Here is a 26,484-nt window from a genome sequence, read left to right as displayed (position 1 = left end):
GTTAAGTGTAAGCAACGTTGTGGCAGTGATATCATTATTACTAGAGATGAGCGAACAGTGTTCTATCGAACACATGTTCGATCGGATATCAGGGTGTTCGCCATGTTCGAATCGAATCGAACACCACGTGGTAAAGTGCGCCAAAATTCGATTCCCCTCCCACCTTCCCTGGCGCCTTTTTTGCACCAATAACAGCGCAGGGGAGGTGGGACAGGAACTACGACACTGGGGGCATTGAAAAAAATTGGAAAAAGTCATTGGCTGCCGAAATCAGGTGACCTCCATTTTAGACGAATAGTGGATTTCAAATCCGGGTCATATGAGAATGTGAACTTTGTGACTATGAGACAGGGATAGCTGTACAGGCAGGGATAGCTAGGGATAACCTTTATTTAGGGGGGAATGTTATTAAAAATAACTTTTTGGGGCTCTATCGGGTGTGTAATTGTGATTTTTGTGAGATAAACTTTTTCCCATAGGGATGCATTGGCCAGCGCTGATTGGCCGAATTCCGTACTCTGGCCAATCAGTGCTGGCCAATGCATTCTATTAGCTTGATGAAGCAGAGTGTGCACAAGGGTTCAAGCGCACCCTCGGCTCTGATGTAGCAGAGCCGAGGCTGCACAAGGGTTCAAGCGCACCCTCGGCTCTGATGTAGGAGAGCCGAGGGTGCACTTGAACCCTTGTGCACCCTCAGCTCTGCTACATCAGAGCCGAGGGTGCGCTTGAACCCTTGTGCACACTCTGCTTCATCAAGCTAATAGAATGCATTGGCCAGCGCTGATTGGCCAATGTATTCTATTAGCCTGATGAAGTAGAGCTGAATGTGTGTGCTAAGCACACACATTCAGCTCTACTTCATCGGGCTAATAGAATGCATTGGCCAGCGCTGATTGGCCAGAGTACGGAACTCGACCAATCAGCGCTGGCTCTGCTGGAGGAGGCGGAGTCTAAGATCGCTCCACACCAGTCTCCATTCAGGTCCGACCTTAGACTCCGCCTCCTCCGGCAGAGCCAGCGCTGATTGGCCGAAGGCTGGCCAATGCATTCCTATGCGAATGCAGAGACTTAGCAGTGCTGAGTCAGTTTTGCTCAACTACACATCTGATGCACACTCGGCACTGCTACATCAGATGTAGCAATCTGATGTAGCAGAGCCGAGGGTGCACTAGAACCCCTGTGCAAACTCAGTTCACGCTAATAGAATGCATTGGCCAGCGCTGATTGGCCAATGCATTCTATTAGCCCGATGAAGTAGAGCTGAATGTGTGTGCTAAGCACACACATTCAGCACTGCTTCATCACGCCAATACAATGCATTAGCCAGTGCTGATTGGCCAGAGTACGGAATTCGGCCAATCAGCGCTGGCTCTGCTGGAGGAGGCGGAGTCTAAGGTCGGACCTGAATGGAGACTGGTGTGGAGCGATCTTAGACTCCGCCTCCTCCAGCAGAGCCAGCGCTGATTGGTCGAGTTCCGTACTCTGGCCAATCAGCGCTGGCCAATGCATTCTATTAGCCCGATGAAGTAGAGCTGAATGTGTGTGCTTAGCACACACATTCAGCTCTACTTCATCAGGCTAATAGAATACATTGGCCAATCAGCGCTGGCCAATGCATTCTATTAGCTTGATGAAGCAGAGTGTGCACAAGGGTTCAAGCGCACCCTCGGCTCTGATGTAGCAGAGCCGAGGCTGCACAAGGGTTCAAGTGCACCCTCGGCTCTCCTACATCAGAGCCGAGGGTGCGCTTGAACCCTTGTGCAGCCTCGGCTCTGCTACATCAGAGCCGAGGGTGCGCTTGAACCCTTGTGCACACTCTGCTTCATCAAGCTAATAGAATGCATTGGCCAGCACTGATTGGCCAGAGTACGGAATTCGGCCAATCAGCGCTGGCCAATGCATTCTATTAGCCCGATGAAGTAGAGCTGAATGTGTGTGCTAAGCACACACATTCAGCACTGCTTCATCACGCCAATACAATGCATTAGCCAGTGCTGATTGGCCAGAGTACGGAATTCGGCCAATCAGCGCTGGCTCTGCTGGAGGAGGCGGAGTCTAAGATCGCTCCACACCAGTCTCCATTCAGGTCCGACCTTAGACTCCGCCTCCTCCAGCAGAGCCAGCGCTGATTGGCCGAATTCCGTACTCTGGCCAATCAGCACTGGCTAATGCATTGTATTGGCTTGATGAAGCAGTGCTGAATGTGTGTGCTTAGCACACACATTCAGCTCTACTTCATCGGGCTAATAGAATGCATTGGCCAGCGCTGATTGGCCGAATTCCGTACTCTGGCCAATCAGCACTGGCTAATGCATTGTATTGGCTTGATGAAGCAGTGCTGAATGTGTGTGCTTAGCACACACATTCAGCTCTACTTCATCGGGCTAATAGAATGCATTGGCCAATCAGCGCTGGCCAATGCATTCTATTAGCGTGAACTGAGTTTGCACAGGGGTTCTAGTGCACCCTCGGCTCTGCTACATCAGATTGCTACATCTGATGTAGCAGTGCCGAGTGTGCATCAGATGTGTAGTTGAGCAAAACTGACTCAGCACTGCTAAGTCTGCATTCGCATAGGAATGCATTGGCCAGCCTTCGGCCAATCAGCGCTGGCTCTGCCGGAGGAGGCGGAGTCTAAGGTCGGACCTGAATGGAGACTGGTGTGGAGCTATCTTAGACTCCGCCTCCTCCAGCAGAGCCAGCGCTGATTGGTCGAGTTCCGTACTCTGGCCAATCAGCACTGGCCAATGCATTTCTATGGGGAAAAGTTAGCTTGCGAAAATCGCAAACTGACAGGGATTTCCATGAAATAAAGTGACTTTTATGCCCCCAGACATGCTTCCCCTGCTGTCCCAGTGTCATTCCAGGGTGTTGGTATCATTTCCTGGGGTGTCATAGTGGACTTGGTGACCCTCCAGACACGAATTTGGGTTTCCCCCTTAACGAGTTTATGTTCCCCATAGACTATAATGGGGTTCGAAACCCATTCGAACACTCGAACAGTGAGCGGCTGTTCAAATCGAATTTCGAACCTCGAACATTTTAGTGTTCGCTCATCTCTAATTATTACCAATGCACAATGTAAGAACATTGGTTACCGTGGTTACTGAGGTAGTTCATTGGTTACGATATTATCAAGATGGATTGAAATGCATCTATTGTTCTATTACCTGGAGAAATCAATGTCAGGCAGTGCAGTAAAGCCACAGCATTGTAACAATAGAGAACCTCCCTTCACATACTGTAGTGCTTACCCATGTGGTTTTTGCTTGTATTATTGCTGCTAGGCATATTCCATTTTTTTTTCCAGTTCTATGAGAATTATTTCATTTTTTTTTTACATGCCTTCAGATTTCCGTATATAGTATCTGATGTGAGAATATGGTATGATTGCGGCATTCACAGGCTGCTATTTTGCTGTAGTAGTTTCAATGCAGTAAATCCAGCTCTAGAAGTATGTAAGGTGTATCTAATTGCTTTGAAGTCCCCGGCTTTCATTACTGATGTCTCAGAAAAAAATGAGATGAATTGTAATTGTATGTTACACTGCAAACTGTTTTCCATCAACGTGTTACTATTTTCCTGTAAAGAAAGCATATTTTTATTTTTTACAAAATTACCACCAGTAAAAAGCAATTACTTTGCAGTATGAATCCATTTTTGTAACTATCAATTCCATAATTTATCAAATTCTAAGGCCCCATGCGGAAATCTGGGTCAGAGAATCTTGTCTGCACACTGGCTACTTTTCTTGGCTTGAGCCCAGTTTGGACATTGGTACTCTTTACATCATAGTAATCTTTGATGCTAGAAGTTTGACAACTTGCACCTTTGCAATCCATACTGTGTACAATACAGGACAGTGAAGTATCAGGGGAGCAGGAATTCTGATCATCATAGATCACTATGATGAATGGAGTCCCTGTTTCCTGACTGGGTTTGGGCTGGAAAATCCAGCTGATATATTAACCTCATTTTCCAGCCCAGATCACCCGACAAGTATGGGGCCTTGAAGGGGTTTTCCAGGCTAAATAATTGATGACTTCTCCTTAGTATAGGTCATCAATTAAGGATAGGCAAGGATCTGACACCAACAATGTCACATGGCCTGTGAAGCAGAAGAGGTGCTCGGGGAGCCCTACTGATGCTTTAAACAGCTGAGCCACATGACCGGGATGAATCCTCAAGAAATCATCAATTTTAAGAGTACCAGAAAACCCATCCTCATGCTGCTCATATGCATTAGATGTGCATTGGCCGAACCTCTCAATGCCATCAGGTTTAACTGGCAATTTTATGAATATTGGTCATTGGCCAACAGCTATCTAAAGTGTATGGGCAGCTTTAGGCTAGTTTAACTTGGCAAAATTTGTAGAAGCTGAAAAATTCTGCTTCAGGAATTCTTAAACAAATATTTTCTGTTAGATCAAATCTGCCACAGAATTTGCAAATTCACTGCTAGACAGGTAGTATTTTTCTATCTCCAATTCATTCTAGTGGGAGTCCTCAGTAGGAATCCACCTGAAGATCGACCATGACGCTTATTTTTTATGCTAGCTAAAAAATATGAGCTAAAGGAAAACAATGAATGTCTGCCTCCTGTAGAAATGAAGAATGAGGCTGGTTTTCGAAGAGGAAGAATTCGAAGAGGATTATGAGATGGAATCCGCCTGCAAATCCGCTACAAATTCCTCTGTCTGAACATGCCCTTAGGCATGATAATACACATAATGTGTCTATATACATCATTTTATGGCAGTACATCAAATCCCAGCATCTATATTGCTATATCTTTAGGCCATTTGACCTGTGGTAAGGACAGAATTTGTGACCATAAAAGTGTCTGTATAATATAGTTGCATTTTGAGTATCTGCAGGAGGTCTTAATACAAGTTATCCCAGATATTTATCAGAATAGGTTGGAGCTTCCCTATTCGTTACAATGCATGTCATGTAACCTTCCAATAGATACATGTGTTTACAATACTGTCTATACAGTTCCTAATGTATTAGTCAATATAATATATAAACTCTATCCTCTACCTAAAAATAGGAATTGGTATGGGAATTCATACCTGATATGATGATGCCCCATGCTGCCTGGGGTCTTGTATCTTCTAGTAGTGAGAAACCAGGACTGGAGGGTGGGTAGGCTAAACCACTGTCTCAGTTCCCTCTACTTTCCCAGAGACCAACTCTGACTCCCTCATAAATGGCTGCCATGGTCAGTCAGAAGCAGTAAGATCCCTAATTCATTCAAATAGCTAGAGATTGACTTCCTAAATTATGGATCCAAATCTATACTACTAATAATTGTATAACATAAAAATAAACTGTTTTAATTTGTAGTCTGTAACTTTTTTTTTCCCAACACCAACTCTGAGTCCACAGCCCTGCAAGAAACTGATGGTTCTTAGTTCATGAAAAGATAGCATACTATTTTATATAAATCATAAGATAATATACTATATGCATACTTCATCATAACCTTATTAAAAAAGTCTCCCCAGAAAAAGCAAACAAACCTACACTAACTTACTGCTGTAAATTCTCAATTACTAATGTATCCTTACTATGCTCCAGTTTGTTCTTTTATTTTAGATAGTTTATTATTAGCATTCTTCATTTGTTACATGTTGCCCTTTTGCATTGTAGTATATAAATGGATGCTTCAATGTAGAAGCCTTAAATCTGTATACGTTCCAAGAGGCTCCTACACAAATATCCCATTGATGCCCATTGTTACTGAATTGTCATCCAACCATATTATCACTGCATCATTTAGGTGATGGTTGGTGCCAAATTGCAAGCGCCACAACCCACCTATCTTGTCTATAACTTGGCAGAAGTATCTAACTTTCAAAAATCCATTAATGTGTTCGTCATGTCCTGATGTCCTACAAAATATAATTCTATTTTCTTATAAATTGCTTTCTTTGTTTCTTCATTCTGCACAGCCCTCACACATGTGTTACTGAATCAGAAGCCACCTGTTCTTTGTGGCATATTACCAAATCTGAGGTAGGAAGCCAAGTCTGACAAAATCCATTTGTTTCTATTGCTGTATTTTACACAGCAGCTGAGAAGCGCTGATTTTTGCTTTCTGTAAACTCCCTACCAGGTAAAATAGGAATGTTCTGTCACGGTATGGGGGAAACGCATTAAAGCTGGCAGTGTAATCTACGGGTGGTCAATGTATGTGTACACAAACTAACCATGGAATTGCCTCTGGTCTAGCTCTGTATACTCTTCTGTCTCATAGAAGAGATCTGTTATAAAACACAATTAAACTTCATTTCTCTCTAATCCTGTGAATATGTACTTTGTGGATATATTATGTATTTATATATTTAGTTGATTTTATGAAATCTGGGAATGGATACATATTAGTTAACGATAGGGGAAATGTTAATCCCTCTCATCACTCTTTGGGATCCATTCCCACTATTCTTTTACCAGTGCTTCTCCTCCTCTTAGATAAAAGAAGTATTTACAAAGATCTACTGTTGTCATGTACATTTAATTTGTTTACTATCTCTTAGCCTAGGCCAGACCTGGGCATTATATGGCCCATGGACCACATCTGCTCCTATAACTATCTAACCTTAGGGTAAAGGCTGAATGGTGGGATAAAGGTAGATGCTAAATCCTAGTGGACTAAAAGACCTTTGATGATGTCATGATCATGGGATCATAGTCTGTGCAGCTATTCTGGATACTACAGGAGAATGTGGTGTTACACAGAAAGAGAAAGCTGCCAGGAATGGAGACTGATGCGAGGTAAGGAGGAGACAGTATGTGTGAGCAAAAAAGGGGACCTTGGGGCAGATGTAGGGACCAGATAAAGGGGGACATTAAGCTGGTGGCAGATAAAGGGGGACATGAAATTGATGGTAGATGGAGGGAGGCAATTAAACTGGGGCAGATGAAGGGGACATTAAGCTGGTGACAAATGAAGAGGGGACATTACATTGGTGGCAGATCAAGGGGGACATCAAGATGGTGGCAGATCAAGGGGGGCATTAAACTGTGGGCAGATGAAGGGGGACATTAAACTGAGGACAGATCGAGGAGTGGACATTAAACTGAAGGGGGTGGGAGGACGAAGGGTGACAGTAAACTGAAGGCAACTGGAGGACAACTGGCTTCCAATAATGATGATTGGTTAAGGGTAGAGTTTCCACTGAAGCTTTGTTTCTTTCAGTGAAGCTTGATGAGTTTTCAGTAATGGTGTTAATTATATAAAATAGCATTAAACTTAATATAATCTAATTAAAGAGTGTAATAATATTTTCCTAAAATAGATATTATGTTGAAACATTCTGTTCATTTTATGTGCAAAAAAGTAGGCCATCGAAATACAGTATTTCATATACCAATATACCATACTTAATGATATCTCGATGTATTGTAAAGTGCAGATACCAGAGTTAACAATTTCATTTGCGAAACCTTTAAGAGCTCATTCAGGATTTACTGGTGTTATAAGAATCTAGATTCCCCACTATAACTAATGTGCATCTTGCTTTTCATCTTGTCAGCCGTATTTTGCTGAACAACAAGCAGCCAGATGTAAAGAAGGGGCCACTGGTGAGTTAATTTGTAATTTGCTGGTGTGAGAGACAATAGCCGATTATACTCTCTAATTAGCCACGTTCCTTTTTAATTAAATGCAGACTTTCCTATTATTGTCCACATCTCTGTTACATTTGTCTCTATTGTTTGTATATGCGTATCACAGGGCTTTCTTCTTCCAGTAAATCTGATTGTGATAATTGTGTGTGACTATTATATCCAGTAGAGGTGGAGCTCTGCATGTATGGAGAGTTCAATGATCCATTAAGTCCAGATTCTGCCTCAGAGATATATGTAATATCAGCATATATTCAGACCTATATCTAGCAAATCTGTTCATTTAAAATGTACCAGTGATAAATCTATACATTACCTGTCTTGTGTAAGTCGTATAGCGTGTCTGTTGGGTCCAATTTGCCTACGAAGTCAATAATAGTGCCATGTACGGGCCTTTAGTAGGATCAGAATATACCTTTATGGTCATAACTTGGTTAAAGAGGACCTGAATTCAGCACACTGTTGTCTTTCCCGTTATATGCCCCGGGGCAAGAGATATCGGTGCAGTTACTGATAGCTCTTCACTGTCAGAAGGGTGTTTCAGACAGTCTAGCCGGACTGTGGGGAATGAACCTTCCTGACAGTACTGTCCATAGCCTAGTACATTGGGGCATTCCTCACTGCCCAGCATCATGGCTAGGCAGTAAGGAACGTACCCTCTGACAGTACAGGGCTACGGACAGTAGCCTCACAGCCCGATTAGACTGTCCGAAACACCCTTCTGACAGTGAAGAGCTATCGGTAACTGCACCGATATCTCTATCCCCGGAGCATATAACGGAACGCCAACAGTGCATTGAATTCAGCGTACTGCGGGCTTTCCAAAACCGCATGTGCCATGGAAGGTCCTCTTTAAAGCAATGTAGTGATCATCTTTTTTTTCCTGTGGAAATCATCCTGCAAGTACATTGGGGGCAGGCATTTATTTCCAGATTTGCCTACAGACAATCGTAATGCAGATTGTATCAATCAGGTCTGAAGGTGAGGATATTGGACACTGATTGACAATGTCTGTAAAGCGCTGTAGGGATATGTTGGTGCTATACAAGCTTGATAATAAAATACTAATTCCAGTGGAGGGCTCTGGAGCTTTTTATATGGTCTGTAGGTAAATCTAGTAGATCAGGTTCGCCACGATACACTTGCAGGCTATTTTGATTATCTCTAGGTTGCTTCATTAGTTTACCACAAAGAAATGTTTTTGCTCCTGTTAAAGGTACCTGCACAGCTCTGTTAATGGTCTGGAAGACATTTTAGACTTCCTGTACTGTGACCACATACATTTTATAGCTATTGGCCAGCAGCTATTCCTCTGGACCTTCCTGTACATATTAATGCTTGACTTGGTGGGGTGTGCATGCTTTCTGAATGGGGAAAAGGGAGTCATCTGCAGTCAGATATCTGTGGCAGCGACTTCTCTTCCCTTAGATTGGGCATGTTGAAATTCAGTAGAGGCCAAACAAACATTGTATGAACATCAAATACATGTGTGAGTAGTACAACGCGTTTGCTTGTTGCCATAGCTGGGTAGTTCTTAAAGTAGTTCAATGGACTTATTGCTAATTTGTTTGGGGGCTGAAAGAAAGCAGAGCTCCAAAGTCTTACCTAGTAAATTAGGAAACTGCTCCGCATTATTATTGCTGCTAGCATCTTTTTCTGTGTGGCATAAAAGAGTGATGGGTATTCTAGGATTCTGGTTAGCCAATCTATATGTGCAGTATGAAAATATATATGTGTGTTCTTCATTCACAATCTATGTTGCCTATGGTCTCATAGGATTACTGAATCTATTCTTTTGTGAATGCCAATGAATGTCTTTTCCTGGTGCTCCATCGATAAATATGTGCATGCATCTATATTTTGTGTCAAAATTTTTAGATTGATCTCCGGGTGTGAATAAACAGGGACAGTAAACCTGCTTCCTCTTTTTATATATATGCAGGCTTATCTCGGAGTTTGTATTCTCCCACGAGCAATGTGTGCAGCAATGGTTTGTACTTGCTGGCCTCGGTGCTGAATGCTATGAGAGGATTTATGTTTAATATGCTTGTTCAATTTGAAATGCAGTCGTAAAGCATTGGTGGAAGCCTGCGCTTTATGTCCCAGACACAATTTAGTTGCCATAACAACTTGGTGCACCTTTTTCCTTTCCTCTTGACACTCCTTTCTCTTCTGTGTTGATATACAGCAGTCATTGTGGGGAACTATAAATATATTCACCCGTTTTAACCTGCTAATTGATACATGGTTCAGCATATAAAATCCTCATCTGATTAGCTATTCCCCGGATAGGCCTATTTTTACGGCTTCCTCCCCGCTCCGCTCAGACTTCATTGTGTAGGTGGATTTTATTTTAAGCTTTGTCTCATATACTATTCGAATCTTCTAGTGCGGACTCCAAACAGATTAGAAAAATGGCATAAGATGGTCACGTATGCCTGGCGGCTAATTACTCATGCTACACATGGCGCGTGGTATTTGTTTTGTCTCGTATACCTAGCTTACCATTAGTTGGCTTCATTAGAATGACTGGAAAATCTTTACACCGTTTATAGATGTTTCACATGAAAGAACACGGATTTCAAGCTGATAAGAGGACTGATTGACATTTGCTTGTTTCGCCTATTAGCAAGCTAGATGATGCAGTGTTTATCTGGAGATCGCCAAATTGACTAGACAGGACATTGCTTGCCTTAAAGGGGTTTGCAGAAATATATAATATATAGATATATATTAAATAAGGATAATCACACTTCCGTACTTCATATCACTGACTTGTTAGAGTAGACTTGGAGTCAATTTACACCTGTAGATATAGGCGCAGAATGAGAACCAATTCATAAACTTGTTAATTTGTGCTTGTTTGCAGCAGTCTATTTATACAAGCTGACACAATGACTACCGACCGCACATCCCTGTTTACACAGGCCAATGTGCTGCCGATAATGTGCGCTGCAGTCAGCTGACCAGTGAGCCTGTCAGCAACACAGTCCCTCCTGAAGAAACAGCCGCTGAAAATAGAGAGGTGGACATGCATGTATGGTTCACTCTAATTCCCTTCTATGGGAGCTCCAGACAAACATACTGGCTAAGTAAAAGCCTATAATGGGCCAAATTGAATATCTGCATAATTTTTGCACAAAATACTGGTCAAAAGTTACCCAATGAAGAAGTGATTTATGTAAGAGAAAAGTGTCCTGAGCAAGAAGCGCAGTTAGTTTTGGTGCCTGATGTGCTATTTAGACTCTGTAATGTCAGAAGGGCAATGTCAGGCAGTGGATGTAATTCAGAGCTCCAATCATAGGCAGCCAGTGCCAGATCTCAGAATTACACCCCTTGTCTGCTCCTGCCTTACAGTACAGAGCTTAAATAGCATATGAGACACCAAAACTAAGATTGGTTAGTTCAGAACAGGGGCACTAGAAAAACAATTGCAACTGTGCCAACATCAGTGAAGCAGCACTGATTAAATGATATAAAGATCTGGACTTCTTGATGCTGGGGAGTGGCCCTCTTTAACAATTTTTGATTGATATATATTTTTTTTGTATGTCCATGTCACTATCTATCTATCTATCTATCTATCTATCTATCTATCTATCTATCTATCTCCACATATATACTGCAGTTTACACTCTGGCCATTAAAGCTAATAGACTGCCACTTGTCAATTCTGTAGGGGTTTTCTTTGTAGCAGTCATCTTATTTACATCACAGACAACATAGGCAGTATTACAATAGGCGTTAACGCCTCTATAACATTCATTATTATTACAACCACTAATTACAATAGTTTATGTGACAGCCCTATACTCCCTTACTGCACAGATCAACAAAAATTCTTCCATGGGCCTCATTGAGTCACCTCCAGACTATTGTTGCCTCTGGTCATGACTATGCTGTACATCAGGACTTCTGGAACTTTTTAAACGTTGGTCTCAACCTTTAATCCGTTGAGATGTTGGGGCCTCATCAGCAAAGAAATACTACAAATGCCATATCCTCCAAGCACAATACAGCACACATATTACTCATAACACCAGATATTTTGGAGACTGCACTAATAAGGGTATGTTCATATGGAGGAGTCAGTGGCAGAGTCCACACGATAATCTGCCTCCCATTGTTTTCAATTTGAAGGCAGAGTTTGCAGTTGAATGCGGAAAAAATAAACGTCCTGCTCGATCTTGCTGTGGAGTCCACGGCTCAAGACTCCCTTCCGATTGGGCCCATTAGCAATGGAATATGGTGGCAAAAATGAAAAGGAGAGCTGACACTCAGCAGCCAGTAAACCGTCTCACCAGTGAGGTCCGTCTCGCCGTCAAAGAAGCAGTTGTAGAGCCTATCACTGTATGATGTTAACTCTGCAGATGAGAAACTCGGGCAAGATAGAAACTCCTATAATTATTTACAGAAAAACTAAAACTAAACTAAAAACTATGAGAGAATAAAAACAGATTAGAAAATAAAGATATATTTCACTATCTGGTTTAATAAGTAAATAAAAAAACTGGTAACACATTGCTTTCAAGGAGTGTCCTCGCAGCGATCATGCACCTGTTTTCTATCATTATAATAACCATAATCCTAACCATCCTTTTTATTAATTTCTTCATGATTAATAAGTTCTATTTGGCAGTGTCATAGACGCTCTGCTTTAATGTACACCACATTTTGTGCTGCTCAGAAGCGTTATTTCCTGTCTCCCATAGTCATAACAATTAAATGTTTCTCTGACAGTCTTATTATGATCCAAGCAGCTAAATTGATGTTGAAAGATGATGGGGAGTATACAGTTATTGGTCTAATGACTTATCATAGAGTTTATGTATCTTCCACCCTCTATTACACTGATACGTGCTCCCATACACTCTTCTTCTCATATATCTTCTTTCTTTACATTCACTTTCTCGCTTTTTATACTGGTTGCCTATCACAGATATTTACAGAGCGTAACAGATTAGTTACACAGATTGTATGATGAAGGTAACCTCTGACTGTATGCCCTACTAGGACATAATAGAGGTGGAGGACCCACTGGGAAATATCAGACAGCTATTTAGTGGACTTAACCCATTTTTTTCATTACATAGGTGACCAGAGTATCGATCAGCCGATTACCAAACCAGATTATATTCCAGCATGATTTGTCTTTACAAGATAATCTATTGGAGCATGAAAAATGGTATATGAATGCATTATTTTAGTAGAAAAGGAAGTAAAACCAAGATAATTAATATGTCACCTACGGTATAAACAGCCTATATACAGGTAAGGCAATAAAGGAAATGCTAGACCGGAATGGTTTCAGTGTAGAATTGCTGAAGAGTCAAATAGGTAACCAAGCCCCACAATCTGTATACCTGCTATTAATATTATCCTGTAGATTAGGTTTCTATATCTTGAATAACTCCAAATCAGGATTGCTTTTTTTTAGCATAATAGGAATATAATTTGAAAATATATGCCATAACTCCTGGGGAAGAAAGTTGAAATGTGCATGTAAGCGCTGGTCTGTTACACACTTGGTGGGGTAAACTCTAGGCTTCAAGTTATATTTGGCATTTGACCAAACCTTTATTGGTATTTAGGCATGTATGTCATATGGCGATTGGACACTGGCACTTTAGTGATTTTTTTTTTTTTTTGTATAGGCATTACTGGTATCCACAAGTCGCCGTGCTGGCTATTTATAGAATTATCAACTAGCATTTACTATAGGTTCCTTTATTGCAGTGTATACAGTTTTTGGATGTGTCAGCATATGGGAGTACCATTGTTGTATACTTTGTAATACATGTTATATTATTAATTAGGTGCTTGTACAGCTCTGGTTTATCTTGAAGGATTAAAATTATATCAGAATGTAGCAGACTATCAGAATTCTGCTATTCCTTTTCATGGATTCTACCTTCAAGTCACAACATACAGCATACTTTATTATGATACTAGTTAATAGGTTTTGATGTCTTTTTTTGTAGCTCCTGCTTTCATCCTCTGAAGTATTGGGCATAGTCTGTGAGTTGCTGCTTGAGAACAGTGTCTTACAGTATATCCCATATACATAAAATCACTGCTATACCATTTGCAAGACAGAAAACCATATTTCACAGCAATCCCTCTCTGTAAGTACAGTATGTATCAATCTATGTCATACTGAACAATGCTTCAGAAATCCTGTTTATTATTCCAGCACGCATTATCCTTCATGTAAAACCAGAGGATTTAGATGGCAAAACCACTTATCTAGTATCCATGAGGGATTTGCTAATACAGAAATTAAGGCACTGTACGCCTTTTGTTTGATAAGAGCAGACGCTTCTAGCCTCATGCCCTTCTTCTAGTTTCTTTTGAAAGGAATAAAAATGTATCTAAGTAAAAGGAAATGGCAGTTTCGCATGCGGATATTTATTAGTATAAAGGAGCCACATGTTTCTGTTGTTTTCTTTTTTTTGTGATTTGTACACAGGTTGGATAAGATCATCGGATTATGATGTGATCTCATTCAGGCCTCAGCAGTGCTAAATTATGTATGAGGTGGCCCCTGAGACCGTAAGATGATTATTCATTGCATCATTGCTACTTGAGGGTGGCATCATTGCTGTCTTGTCTGTCGAATATAAGGTACAGGAAAATAATGTTACTTTCTGACGGGCCATTGAATAAGAAGCAGATATATTGTATATTATTTGAGTTTTGAGAACAGAAAAGCTGGAAATACAGAAGAAACCCTTTTCTTCTCTCTAGGTCTTGGGCATATTATAATATGATACATTGAATAGGATTTAGACTACATTTTATATTTGTTGCTTCTCGCAGTTCTTAGGCCTCAGACACAAATGGTGATTTACATGTTGACACAGCATATTGTACATTGCATTAATAAGTACCGTAATTCTCTAGGGTATAATATTAAACCTCATTCAAATGGAAGATGCTGATGTGGCCAGGGGGAATAATTTACTATTGTAGATTGAGCTTCCATCTGCAAGCAAGGTCATTTGCATACTTTACTGTGCATTTTTTTTTTTTTTTTAAATAACTTGGATCTTAAAGAGTCTAAATCTGTTCTAAGTATTGTACATATCATAAAGAGTCAAGATGCAGGCACTGATGTCTTCCTGTTATGTCTTCCACTATCCACAGGCATTAATTCTGGGCATTTTCTGGTGGTATTCTTTAGTAATATGGCTCATGTCTTTAAGTTTCCTCTATGCTGAATTTTTTTTTTTTTATGTAAATAATGTTATAGAACAGGAGGAGCTGAACAGATTGATGTATAATTTTGTGGCGAATAAAGTCAGCACAATCTGTTATTTATTCATTTAGATCTCCTTCTCATTCTGGTAGTAGGAGTCCAGTGGGTTGTCCTTACAGTGATGTACATACAGAGATGGCTGCTGATTGCTGAGAAGGACCACCCACTGGACTCCTAAGCCCAGAATAAGCAGTGTTATAAATGAACAAAATACTGTACATTATACTGCAACCTTTCCTGCAATACTTTACTGTATATAGCAACTTTTGCTACAGTCTTCCTGCTCTGTAAGCTGCTGCCTGGAAATATGGCTGAACCAACCTGCAGTGTAAATTTAAAAAGAAAAAATTAAAAATGTTTTTCACATTTTCAAAAAAAAAAAAAAAAAAATATATATATATATATATATATATATATATATATATATATATATATATATACACTCACCGGCCACTTTATTAGGTACACCTGTCCAACTGCTCGTTAACACTTAATTTCTAATCAGCCAATCACATGGCGGCAACTCAGTGCATTTAGGCATGTAGACATGGTCAAGACAATCTCCTGCAGTTCAAACCGAGCATCAGTATGGGGAAGAAAGGTGATTTGAGTGCCTTTGAACGTGGCATGGTTGTTGGTGCCAGAAGGGCTGGTCTGAGTATTTCAGAAACTGCTGATCTACTGGGATTTTCACGCACAACCATCTCTAGGGTTTACAGAGAATGGTCCGAAAAAGAAAAAACATCCAGTGAGCGTCAGTTCTGTGGGCGGAAATGCGTTGTTGATGCCAGAGGTCAGAGGAGAATGGCCAGACTGGTTCGAGCTGATAGAAAGGCAACAGTGACTCAAATAGCCACCCGTTACAACCAAGGTAGCCAGAAGAGCATCTCTGAACGCACAGTACGTCGAACTTTGAGGCAGATGGGCTACAGCAGCAGAAGACCACACCGGGTGCCACTCCTTTCAGCTAAGAACAGGAAACTGAGGCTACAATTTGCACAAGCTCATCGAAATTGGACAATTGAAGATTGGAAAAACGTTGCCTGGTCTGATGAGTCTCGATTTCTGCTGCGACATTCGGATGGTAGGGTCAGAATTTGGCGTCAACAACATGAAAGCATGGATCCATCCTGCCTTGTATCAACGGTTCAGGCTGGTGGTGGTGGTGTCATGGTGCGGGGAATATTTTCTTGGCACTCTTTGGGCCCCTTGGTACCAATTGAGCATCGTTGCAACGCCAAAGCCTACCTGAGTATTGTTGCTGACCATGTCCATCCCTTTATGACCACAATGTACCCAACATCTGATGGCTACTTTCAGCAGGATAATGCGCCATGTCATAAAGCTGGAATCATCTCAGACTGGTTTCTTGAACATGACAATGAGTTCACTGTACTCCAATGGCCTCCACAGTCACCAGATCTCAATCCAATAGAGCATCTTTGGGATGTGGTGGAACGGGAGATTCGCATCATGGATGTGCAGCCGACAAATCTGCGGCAACTGTGTGATGCCATCATGTCAATATGGACCAAAATCTCTGAGGAATGCTTCCAGCACCTTGTTGAATCTATGCCACGAAGAATTGAGGCAGTTCTGAAGGCAAAAGGGGGTCCAACCCGTTACTAGCATGGTGTACCTAATAAAGTGGCCGGTGAGTGTATATATATATATATATATATATATATATATATATATATATATATATATATATATATATATATATATATATACCATATAAGTACCGACCCTCACGGGGAGCAGCAGTGACGTCAGAAATCCCGATAAAACTCAACAGGTTGCAAAATACCAAATTATGTTAAGATGAAGAGAAAATAAAGAGAGGAAGATAATCGGAGAAACAAGAAAAGTAAGGGAGAAGAAAAGGAAATCTAGGAAAATAAAAAAAAGGGGACACCACATTTTATTAACTCGTATGTAGAGATGATCAATGAAAGTTACAGACCAAAAATCTGAAGCTCAGATTCTTATGAGCACATTTTAGTACAGATTAACTTGTAGGATACTGTAAGGTTTTGGTTGCAAATTTTGCTGCAGTTTTTTGAGTCAAAGCCAAGAACGGCTAAACAAGGAAAGTGAAATCTATAGGAAGCTCTTATACTTCTATTTTCTGCTCAATCCACTTCTGACTTTGGCTCAAAACACCACAGCAAAATCTGCAACAAAAAAGCTGTGTTTCTGTAATGTGGGGTTTCTGCCTAAAGGGGCACAATGCCATACATAACAATTAGTCATTGATATCTTTGGAAAACTATTGAAGTGACCATCGTGGGGTAGTTAGCTCGGTGGGCAGCAGTGGTGCAGACCCAAACAGTCAAGACAGGGACACAAAATATGCAGCAAACTGGTTTATTTACGAAAAAAAACCCCGAAAACAAACCTTGGCTTCAGGCATAAAAAAATACAAAACAAAACACAGCATTAACTACAGGCAAAAACAAAATAAATATCTGCTCGTCTGAACGCTAACTACACAGTAACATATAAAAAAATAAACTTGAGTCTTCAGTAGTTGATACCTTTTTTAATGGCTAACTTAATAATGATGACAGATTACAAGCTTTCGGGATAACTCTGATCCCTTCCACAGGTATAGAATAAAAACAATTTCTGAAGGATTCATATTTATGTACAAAGAGGCGCATGAGAATAGAAAAGAAACTGATGTTTATTGGTACATACAAGTAAACAGTTATCAGTGCACAAGGTTCTTATCAGCTCGAAGCTTGTGCACTGATAATTGTTTACTTGTATGCACCAATAACAATCAGTTTCTATTCTATTCTCATGTGCCTCTTACCTTGACTCCAACACTTCTGTCCTCCTTGACTTCAACACTCCTGTCACCTTCTCACATCATATACATTAAAACTGGCTATTGAGAGTTGAAATTGAAGGTCCTTGTCCCTGTTTTGCAGAATAGTTTTCCCCAGTTTTTTGTGGATGTTGTCTCGGTGCTTTGTCTTTCTCCCATATGGATGCATCTGACGTAGGGTAATTAGACTGGGAGGCCTACTTGTTCCAAGATCCGTTCTTGAATAAATAAATTCTTCCTAGGCCCTTCTTCCAGTGTTTGGGGGCTACTTGGCACAGTTTCAGTATTGATGGGCAAGAATCCATGTTAGTTATTTTTGTTTTTCATGAGAAAAATGTAGACATTATCTCTTATGGAGATAATAAAGGATCCATTACATTGGCAGAACTCCATTATGTGCTGTTCTCATTATCAAACTAATTTTTCCAAAACAATCACTCTCAGTATAGCAAGACATTGTCTGCACATTGCCGGATGTCGGTGATTCAGGAGATATTAAGTGTCCTATTCATGTTATTCATCATTCGTTTTGTTTTTTTCCCTTTCACTGATGTACTTTGTGTTTTAACATATTAGTGGGCCCAGGTTAAAGTTTTCATAATTGAAGCCCCCACAATTTAATGTCACTTCAAGTGGCCCCTGCCCCCTCCATGACCATTCAATAAGAATAATACATATAGATAAAAATAAAACTCAGTTATACTCCCTGAGGGTAAGTTCACACAGAGTTTTCGCCTCAAAATCCTGACCAAAAAGACGGCTCCCATTGAAATCAATGGGAGACGGTCAGTTGTTTTTTCCGGGAGCTGGTTTGTTCCGGCTTCCGGAAAAAGAAGCGAGATGCTCATTCTTCAGGCTGATTCGCCTCGTGATTCAGCCTGAAGACACTCCCTCCTCCCAACTAGGCCCATTCATTGGGCCTAATCTGGAGCGGAGTGCACGACTGGATGCCAGTGCAGTGCACTGGCTTTCAGTCGCAGTTACCTGATTTTCGGACCAGAACCTGAGGCGGCCTCTGGGGATCTCCTTCAAGAAGAGACTTATTGTGCCGCCTTCGACTGCTCCATTTCTATACTATACTCCTCATGATATTGCAAATTGAAGCTACTCGTATTTTGGACCGGAACCTGAGGTGGCCTCCACCTAGGTTCTGGTCCAAAAAAACCCTGTGTGAACTTACCCTTAACTTCATTCTCTTGGAGCTGCCTGCAGGCTCCAGCTGTAGTGATGTCTCTGGTTCGGCAGTAATTGCGACACTTCTTGCCGCAGATTACATCCCAAGGACCCAGATAGTTCAAATCATGAATTGCCAACTGAAACAGTGGAACTGTCCTACTCAATCCATACCTCCCAACTTCTGAAGAACTGAAAGAGGGACAAAATGTGCGGCGCGCTTAGCGCGCAGCGGCAAATTTAGCCCCGCCCACTTTTGTGTTGACTCCGCACACAATATAATCCTCCTACAGTCACCCTTAAATTATATGTCCCCCCTCTATCTCTCCCCCAGTTTCATATACACCCTCCATCTGCCCCCAGATTCATGTCCCTCCATCTCTGCCCCCAGATTCATGTCCCCACATCTCTGCCCCCAGATTCATGTCCCCACATCTCTGCCCCCAGATTCATGTCCCCACATCTCTGCCCCCAGATTCATGTCCCCACATCTCTGCCCCCAGATTCATGTCCACTCCATCTCTGCCCCCAGATTCATGTCCCTCCATCTCTGCCCCCAGATTCATGTCCACTCCATCTCTTCCCCCAGATTCATGTCCCTCCATCTCTGCCCCCAGATTCATGTCCCCACATCTCTGCCCCCAGTTTCATGTCCACTCCATCTCTGCCCCCAGTTTCATGTCCCCACATCTCTGCCCCCAGATTCATGTCCCCACATCTCTGCCCCCAGATTCATGTCCATTCCATCTCTACCCCCAGATTCATGTCCCTCCATCTCTGCCCCCAGATTCATGTCCACTCCATCTCTGCCCCCAGATTCATGTCCCTCCATCTCTGCCCCCAGATTCATGTCCCCACATCTCTGCCCCCAGTTTCATGTCCACTCCATCTCTGCCCCCAGATTCATGTCCCTCCATCTCTGCCCCCAGATTCATGTCACACATCTCTGCCCCCAGATTCATGTCCCCCCATCTCTTCCCCCAGATTCATGTCCCTCCATCTCTGCCCCCAGATTCATGTCCCCACATCTCTGCCCCCAGTTTCATGTCCACTCCATCTCTGCCCCCAGTTTCATGTCCACTCCATCTCTGCCCCCAGTTTCATGTCCCCACATCTCTGCCCCCAGATTCATGTCCCCACATCTCTGCCCCCAGATTCATGTCCATTCCATCTCTGCCCCCAGATTCATGTCCCTCCATCTCTGCCCCCAGATTCATGTCCACTCCATCTCTGCCCCCAGATTCATGTCCCTCCATCTCTGCCCCCAGATTCATGTCCCCACATCTCTGCCCCCAGTTTCATGTCCACTCCATCTCTGCCCCCAGATTCATGTCCCTCCATCTCTGCCCCAGATTCATGTCCTCTCCATCTCTGCCCCCAGATTCATGTCCCCACATCTCTGCCCCCAGATTCATGTTACACATCTCTGCCCCCAGATTCATGTCCCCCCATCTCTTCCCCCAGATTCATGTCCCTCCATCTCTGCCCCCAGATTCATGTCCCCACATCTCTGCCCCCAGTGTCATGCCGTCCTCTCCATCTCTGCCCCCAGTGTCATGCCGTCCTCTCCTTCATCTGCCCCCAGATTCACGTTCCACCTCCACATTAAACTTATCTTCTCCTCCGCTCTCTCGCTGACACATGCGGCTGAAGGAAGGAGCTGACACAGGTCAGCTCCTCACTTCGCCGCTGCCCGCCTCTCTCCCTGATACATGCGGCTGAAGCTGCTCGCGTGCTCGCTTCGCGTCTCTCTCGCTGACACATGCGGCTGAAGCGAGGAGCTGACACAGGTCAGCTCCTCGCTTCGCCGCTGCCGCCGGCTCCTGGCTTGTACATCGCGTCTACAAGCCAGGAGCCGGCGGCAGCAGCAGCGAAGCGAGGAGCTGACACAGGTCAGATCCTTGCTTCAGCCTCATGTGTCAGTGAGAGAGACACGCAGCAGAGAAGCGAGCACGCGAGCAGCTTCAGCCGCATGTGTCAGGGAGAGAGGCGGGCAGCGGGAAGTGAGGAGCTGACCTGTGTCAGCTCCTTGCTTCAGCCGCATATGTGTTCAACTCAGATCTGCGTCCTCTGGACGCAGATCTGAGTTGAAATCGGGACATACCTCCCTCCAACCGGGACCACGGGACATGTCACCCAAATCGTGACTGTCCCGCGGAAATCGGGATGGTTGGGAGGTATGTCAATCTGAAGTGGACCCACTACCATAGAGCCCCATGCAGGTGCACAGTTTGCCCTATAGTAAAGCGTCCTTGTGACAGTATGAACAATGGCATAATCTGGGTTAAAAAAATTGCATTCTAGTAACCATTCTGAACCCTTGATTATAAGCTTCTCCCTAGAGCCTATGCAAGAAAATCAATAAACTGCATTCATCTTGTAGGGGGTTGACGTCCCAAGTAAATCCCCCAATCTTTTCACGAATACATCATGAGAATGAATCCATGGAGGAGTAAGTGGATCGTTCCTCTTAATGGCAATGCCTTGTGTTGAATTTTAATCATATATTCTAGTACTGTAATAAATGATGCAACTACTTCACTTTTGTGACTGTCCCCACATGCCCGTTCTACTAGTACAATATGTTCTTTACATTATTGCCCTATGTGACAGTCCATGTTGATAATGAGGATACAGGCTTCACTGCAATTGATCCATGGCATCGCTGTCTTTGGAGACTGCAGTATGCACTTGCTCATTAATCCATCACTGTTGCTTCCTTGCAAGGCTTCAGAAAGTCATGCCTTTTGTTTAGCTTGTCGATGTGTAGAAATGTGCTATCAATTACTGCTCTTGTGATTCATCCTGCCTAGCAACTATCTCTTCACAGTCTTCAAGAGTTCAGATCAACAAGGTGACAGATGTAGAACATTACTACTTGTGACTGAATTTATAATCTACACTACAGACTGAATGTAAAAGAAATTGTGTTTATCCTGTATACTTCTTACCATACTGCTTTCTTGCATCCAGTGGCTGATAGAAATAGCTGACTACTTCTTGGCTTTTTACAGCGGCCCCATAGACATTGGGGCAGATGTAATAGTAATGTGTAATAGACTGTGTAAACGAGATGCTGGATTGTCAGTTTAGACAGTCCGGTCTTTATACTAGCTATTTGTTTGTGCATTTTTGGAGCACAAGATTGCAATGTAAACCACAACCCTTTCTTGCTAAGCCATGCCCATTGACAGTCGAGCTTCACAAGTTGTCTAAAAATAAAGAATGAATATTGTATAAGGCGTGATAATAGTATTTTGGAAATTAAGCCAAAATTCTAATTCATATTCCGTAGTAAATCTGCTCCGTTGAATGGCACAGAAGGGTGCACGTGTGACTACTGCTCCATTAAAACCCCTTATTGTAGTATTTGTGCCATAAGCATGAATTGAGGATCGAGAACCCTATTGTAATGAGTGGTGGTAGTTCCAACAGCCATTGATCACCAATTCTCTGGATAGGTGTTGAATATTTTTTATTTTCTTTGTGGGAAGACCTCTTTAACATATACATGTTGTATGACTTTAAAAGTATTTAACGTTTTACATACTTAGGGCATTAATCATAAGAATGAAATGAAGGCCTCAAGGACACATTTGTCTTATGGTTCTGTGTTGTATTGATGCACTAGCCATAGAAATCTGTTTATATTCTGTACCTCTGTATGCTTCAGAAAAAATCTTGTTGTCCTCAATTACATGTCATATTACAGAGGCATCATATGGCTACACATAACCGCTCCAAAATACTGACTGCGTAATTGGCTTACAGTATGTATGAGACCCAAATGAGATTTAAATATTGTAGGTTATATACTGTGTGCCCACAAGTTATGCAGTACAGTGCGATTAATATATTTTTTTTTTACCATTAAAAGGGTTCTCCTATCTATGTCTCAGCCGTCTGCCTGCAGGGTCTGCTTCTCGCTTCCTGTATTTCTCCTTCCTTTTGCTGAATGGGACAAAGAACACTTATACAGATAAGATAATATGCAGATGCTTGTACAGAACAGGCTCAGTGTTATCTGTGTATTTACATAGAGAGATAACAGACTGCTTTATCAGCAAACTGCAATTAGCTGAATGGATTATCCTGCCAGCACTGACTAAGTGACGTCACTTGTCCTATCTCCCAGGTCCATGGTTATAGCAACACTGTGTAAACAATGGGAGGAATAAATTCTCATACCAGGCAAACAAAGCAGAATGTTTTAATATAAATATTTCTTAATATTCTTAATATATTTAGATAAAAGGCTCCATTTTACATAAGCTACCAGTATAGATAGGATCCTTGAGATGGGATAACACCTATAATATATATATATATATATATATATATATATATATATATATATATATATATATATATATATACTAGAGGGAGGACCCGGCTTCGCACGGGTATATTACATGTTATGTTTGTGTAGTGGCCCCATAAGAATTGTCCAGTTTTGCACTGATGTATTTTGTATGTGGTTTGTGTGTATGTCCATAAGCGTCATGTGATTATGTGTATCTCATTTTGGATGTCAGTGAAAAACCTGTGATCAGTTGTTATGGATACCTGGAGTAAAAGCTGTATCTAATCCTTCCCCGTGTAGTACTGTGTTTAGATGCAAGTATCCAATCCTTGTTGTTGTGGTACTTTGTGCAGATGCACATATCTAATCCTCCCTGTGTGGTATTGTGTGAAGAGGCACGTATCTAATCATCCAGTAAGTGAAACTGTGTGCAGACTCGCGCATCTAATGACTCTGGCGTGTGGTACTGTGTGCAGATGCGTGTATCTAATCCTCCCCCATGTGGAACTGTGTGCTGAGACGCATATCTAATTCTCTGGCATGTGGTACTGTGTGCAGAGGCCTGTATCTAATCCTCCAAAGTGTGGTACTGTATTCAGATGCACGTATCTAATCCTCCCTGTGTGGTATTGTGTGAAGAGGCGCGCATATAATCCTACGGCGTGTAGAACTGTGTGTAGATGCGCATATCTAATCATACAGCATGTGGTACTGTGTGCAGACACGCATATCTAATCCTACGGCATGTGGTACTGTGTGTAGATGCGCGCATCTAATCCTACGGCATGTGGTACTGTGTGTAGATGCGTGTATCTAATCCTATGGTGTGTACAACTGTGTGAAGCACGTGTATCTAATCCTCCCCTGTGTTGTATTGTGTGAAGAGGCGCGTATCTAATCCTACGGAATTTGGTACTGTGTGCAGACCCGCTTTTCTAATCCTCTCGTGTGTAGTACTGTGTGCAGATGCGCATATTTAATCCTCCCCTGTGTCGTATTGTGTGAAGAGGCGCGTATCTAATCCTACGGCGTGTGGTACTGTGTGTAGATGCGCGTATCCAATCCCCCGGCATGTGGTACTGTGTGTAGATGCGCGTGTCTAATCCTCCCCCGTGTGATACTGTGTGCTGAGACGCGTATCTAATTCTCTGGCTTGTGGTACTGTGTGCAGAGGCATGTATCTAATCCTCCAAAGTGTGATACTGTGTGCACACACATGTATCTAATCCTCCCCTGTGTGGTATTGTGTGAAGAGGCGCGTATCTAATCCTTCGGCGTGTGGAACTATGTGTAGATGTGCGTATCTAATCCTACTGCATGTGGTACTGTGTGCAGACGCGTGTATCTAATCCTATGGCGTGTACAACTGTGTGAAGACACGTGTATCTAATCCTCCCCTGTGTGGTATTGTGTGAAGAGGCGCGTATCTAATCCTACGGCGTGTGGAACTGTGTGTAGACGCACGTATCCAATGCCCTGGCATGTGGTACTGTGTGCAGACGCGTGTATCTAATCCTATGGCATGTGGTACTCTGTGCAGACACGTGTATCTAATCCTATGGTGTGTACAACTGTGTGCAGATGCGTGTATCTAATCCTCTGGAGTGTTTAACTGTGTGCAGACGAGTGTATCTAATCCTTCGGCATGTGGAACCGTGTGCAGATGCACGTATCAAATCCTTCAGTGTGTGTGGAACTGTGTGCAGAAGCGCGTATTTAATCCTGTGGTGTGTGGGACTGTGTGCAGACCCGTGTATCTAATCCTCTGGCGTGGGATACTATGTGCTGATCTGTGTATCTAATCCTCTGATGCGTGTATCTCAGTTTGGATATCAGTGTTGTATGGTGCATGTGGAGTGACCGTGTGTATTGCAGTTGGAATATGAGTGAAAGACTTGCAGGTTTGTATTGACTAAGGGGGAGGGGGGGGGCACTGTGTTTGGAATGCTGTATCTCAGCAACAGTACATCCGAGCGAGTTGGAGTCTCATCTTAAACCGTCCCGGATATCTGAAGTATCTCTGTACCAAATTTGGTGAAGATTGGTCCAGTCGTTTGGTTCGCATTAGAGAACAGACAGACAGACAGACAAAGACAGACAGAAATTCATTTTTATAATATAGAGATATATATACAGTCCTATGAAAAAGTTTGGGCACCCCTATTAATCTTAATCATTTTTAGTTCTAAATATTTTGGTGTTTGCAGCAGCCATTTCAGTTTGATATATCTAATAACTGATGGACACAGTAATATTTCAGGATTGAAATGAGGTTTATTGTACTAACAGAAAATGCGCAATATGCATTAAACCAAAATTTGACCGGTGCAAAAGTATGGGCACCTCAACAGAAAAGTGACATTAATATTTAGTAGATCCTCCTTTTGCAGAGATAACAGCCTCTAGTTGCTTCCTGTAGCTTTTAATCAGCTCCTGGATCCTGGATGAAGGTATTTTGGACCATTTCTTTCTACAAAACAATTCAAGTTCAGGTAAGTTTGATGGTCGCCGAACATGGACAGCCCGCTCTCAAATGATCTGAAAACAAAGATTGTTCAACATAGTTGTTCAGGGGAAGGATACAAAACGTTGTCTCAGAGATTTAACCTGTCAGTTTCCACTGTGAGGAACATAGTAAGGAAATGGAAGACCACAGGGACAGTTCTTGTTAAGCCCAGAAGTGGCAGGCCAAGAAAAATATCAGAAAGGCAGAGAAGAAGAATGGTGAGAACAGTCAAGGACAATCCACAGACCACCTCCAAAGAGCTGCAGCATCATCTTGCTGCAGATGGTGTCACTGTGCATCGGTAACAATACAGCGCACTTTGCACAAGGAGAAGCTGTCAGGGAGAGTGATGAGAAAGAAGCCTTTTCTGCACGTACGCCACAAATAGAGTTGCCTGAGGTATGCAAAAGCACATTTGGAGAAGCCAACTTCATTTTGGAAACAAAGATTGAGTTGTTTGGTTGTAAAAAAAAAAAGGCGTTATGCATGGCGTCCAAAAAGAAACAGCATTCCAAGAAAAACACTTGCTACCCACTGTAAAATTTGGTGGAGGTTCCATCATGCTTTGGGGCTGTGTGGCCAATGCCGGCACCGGGAATCTTGTTAAAGTTGAGGGTCGCATGGATTCCACTCAGTATCAGCAGATTCTTGAGAATAATGTTCAAGAATCAGTGATGAAGTTGAAGTTACGCCGGGGATGGATATTTCAGCAAGACAATGATCCAAAACACCGCTCCAAATCCTCAGGCGTTCATGCAGAGGAACAATTACAATGT

This window comes from Leptodactylus fuscus, chromosome 5 (assembly GCF_031893055.1).
Source record: "Leptodactylus fuscus isolate aLepFus1 chromosome 5, aLepFus1.hap2, whole genome shotgun sequence".
NCBI lineage: Eukaryota > Metazoa > Chordata > Amphibia > Anura > Leptodactylidae > Leptodactylus > Leptodactylus fuscus.
This window is presented reverse-complemented; position numbering follows the sequence as displayed.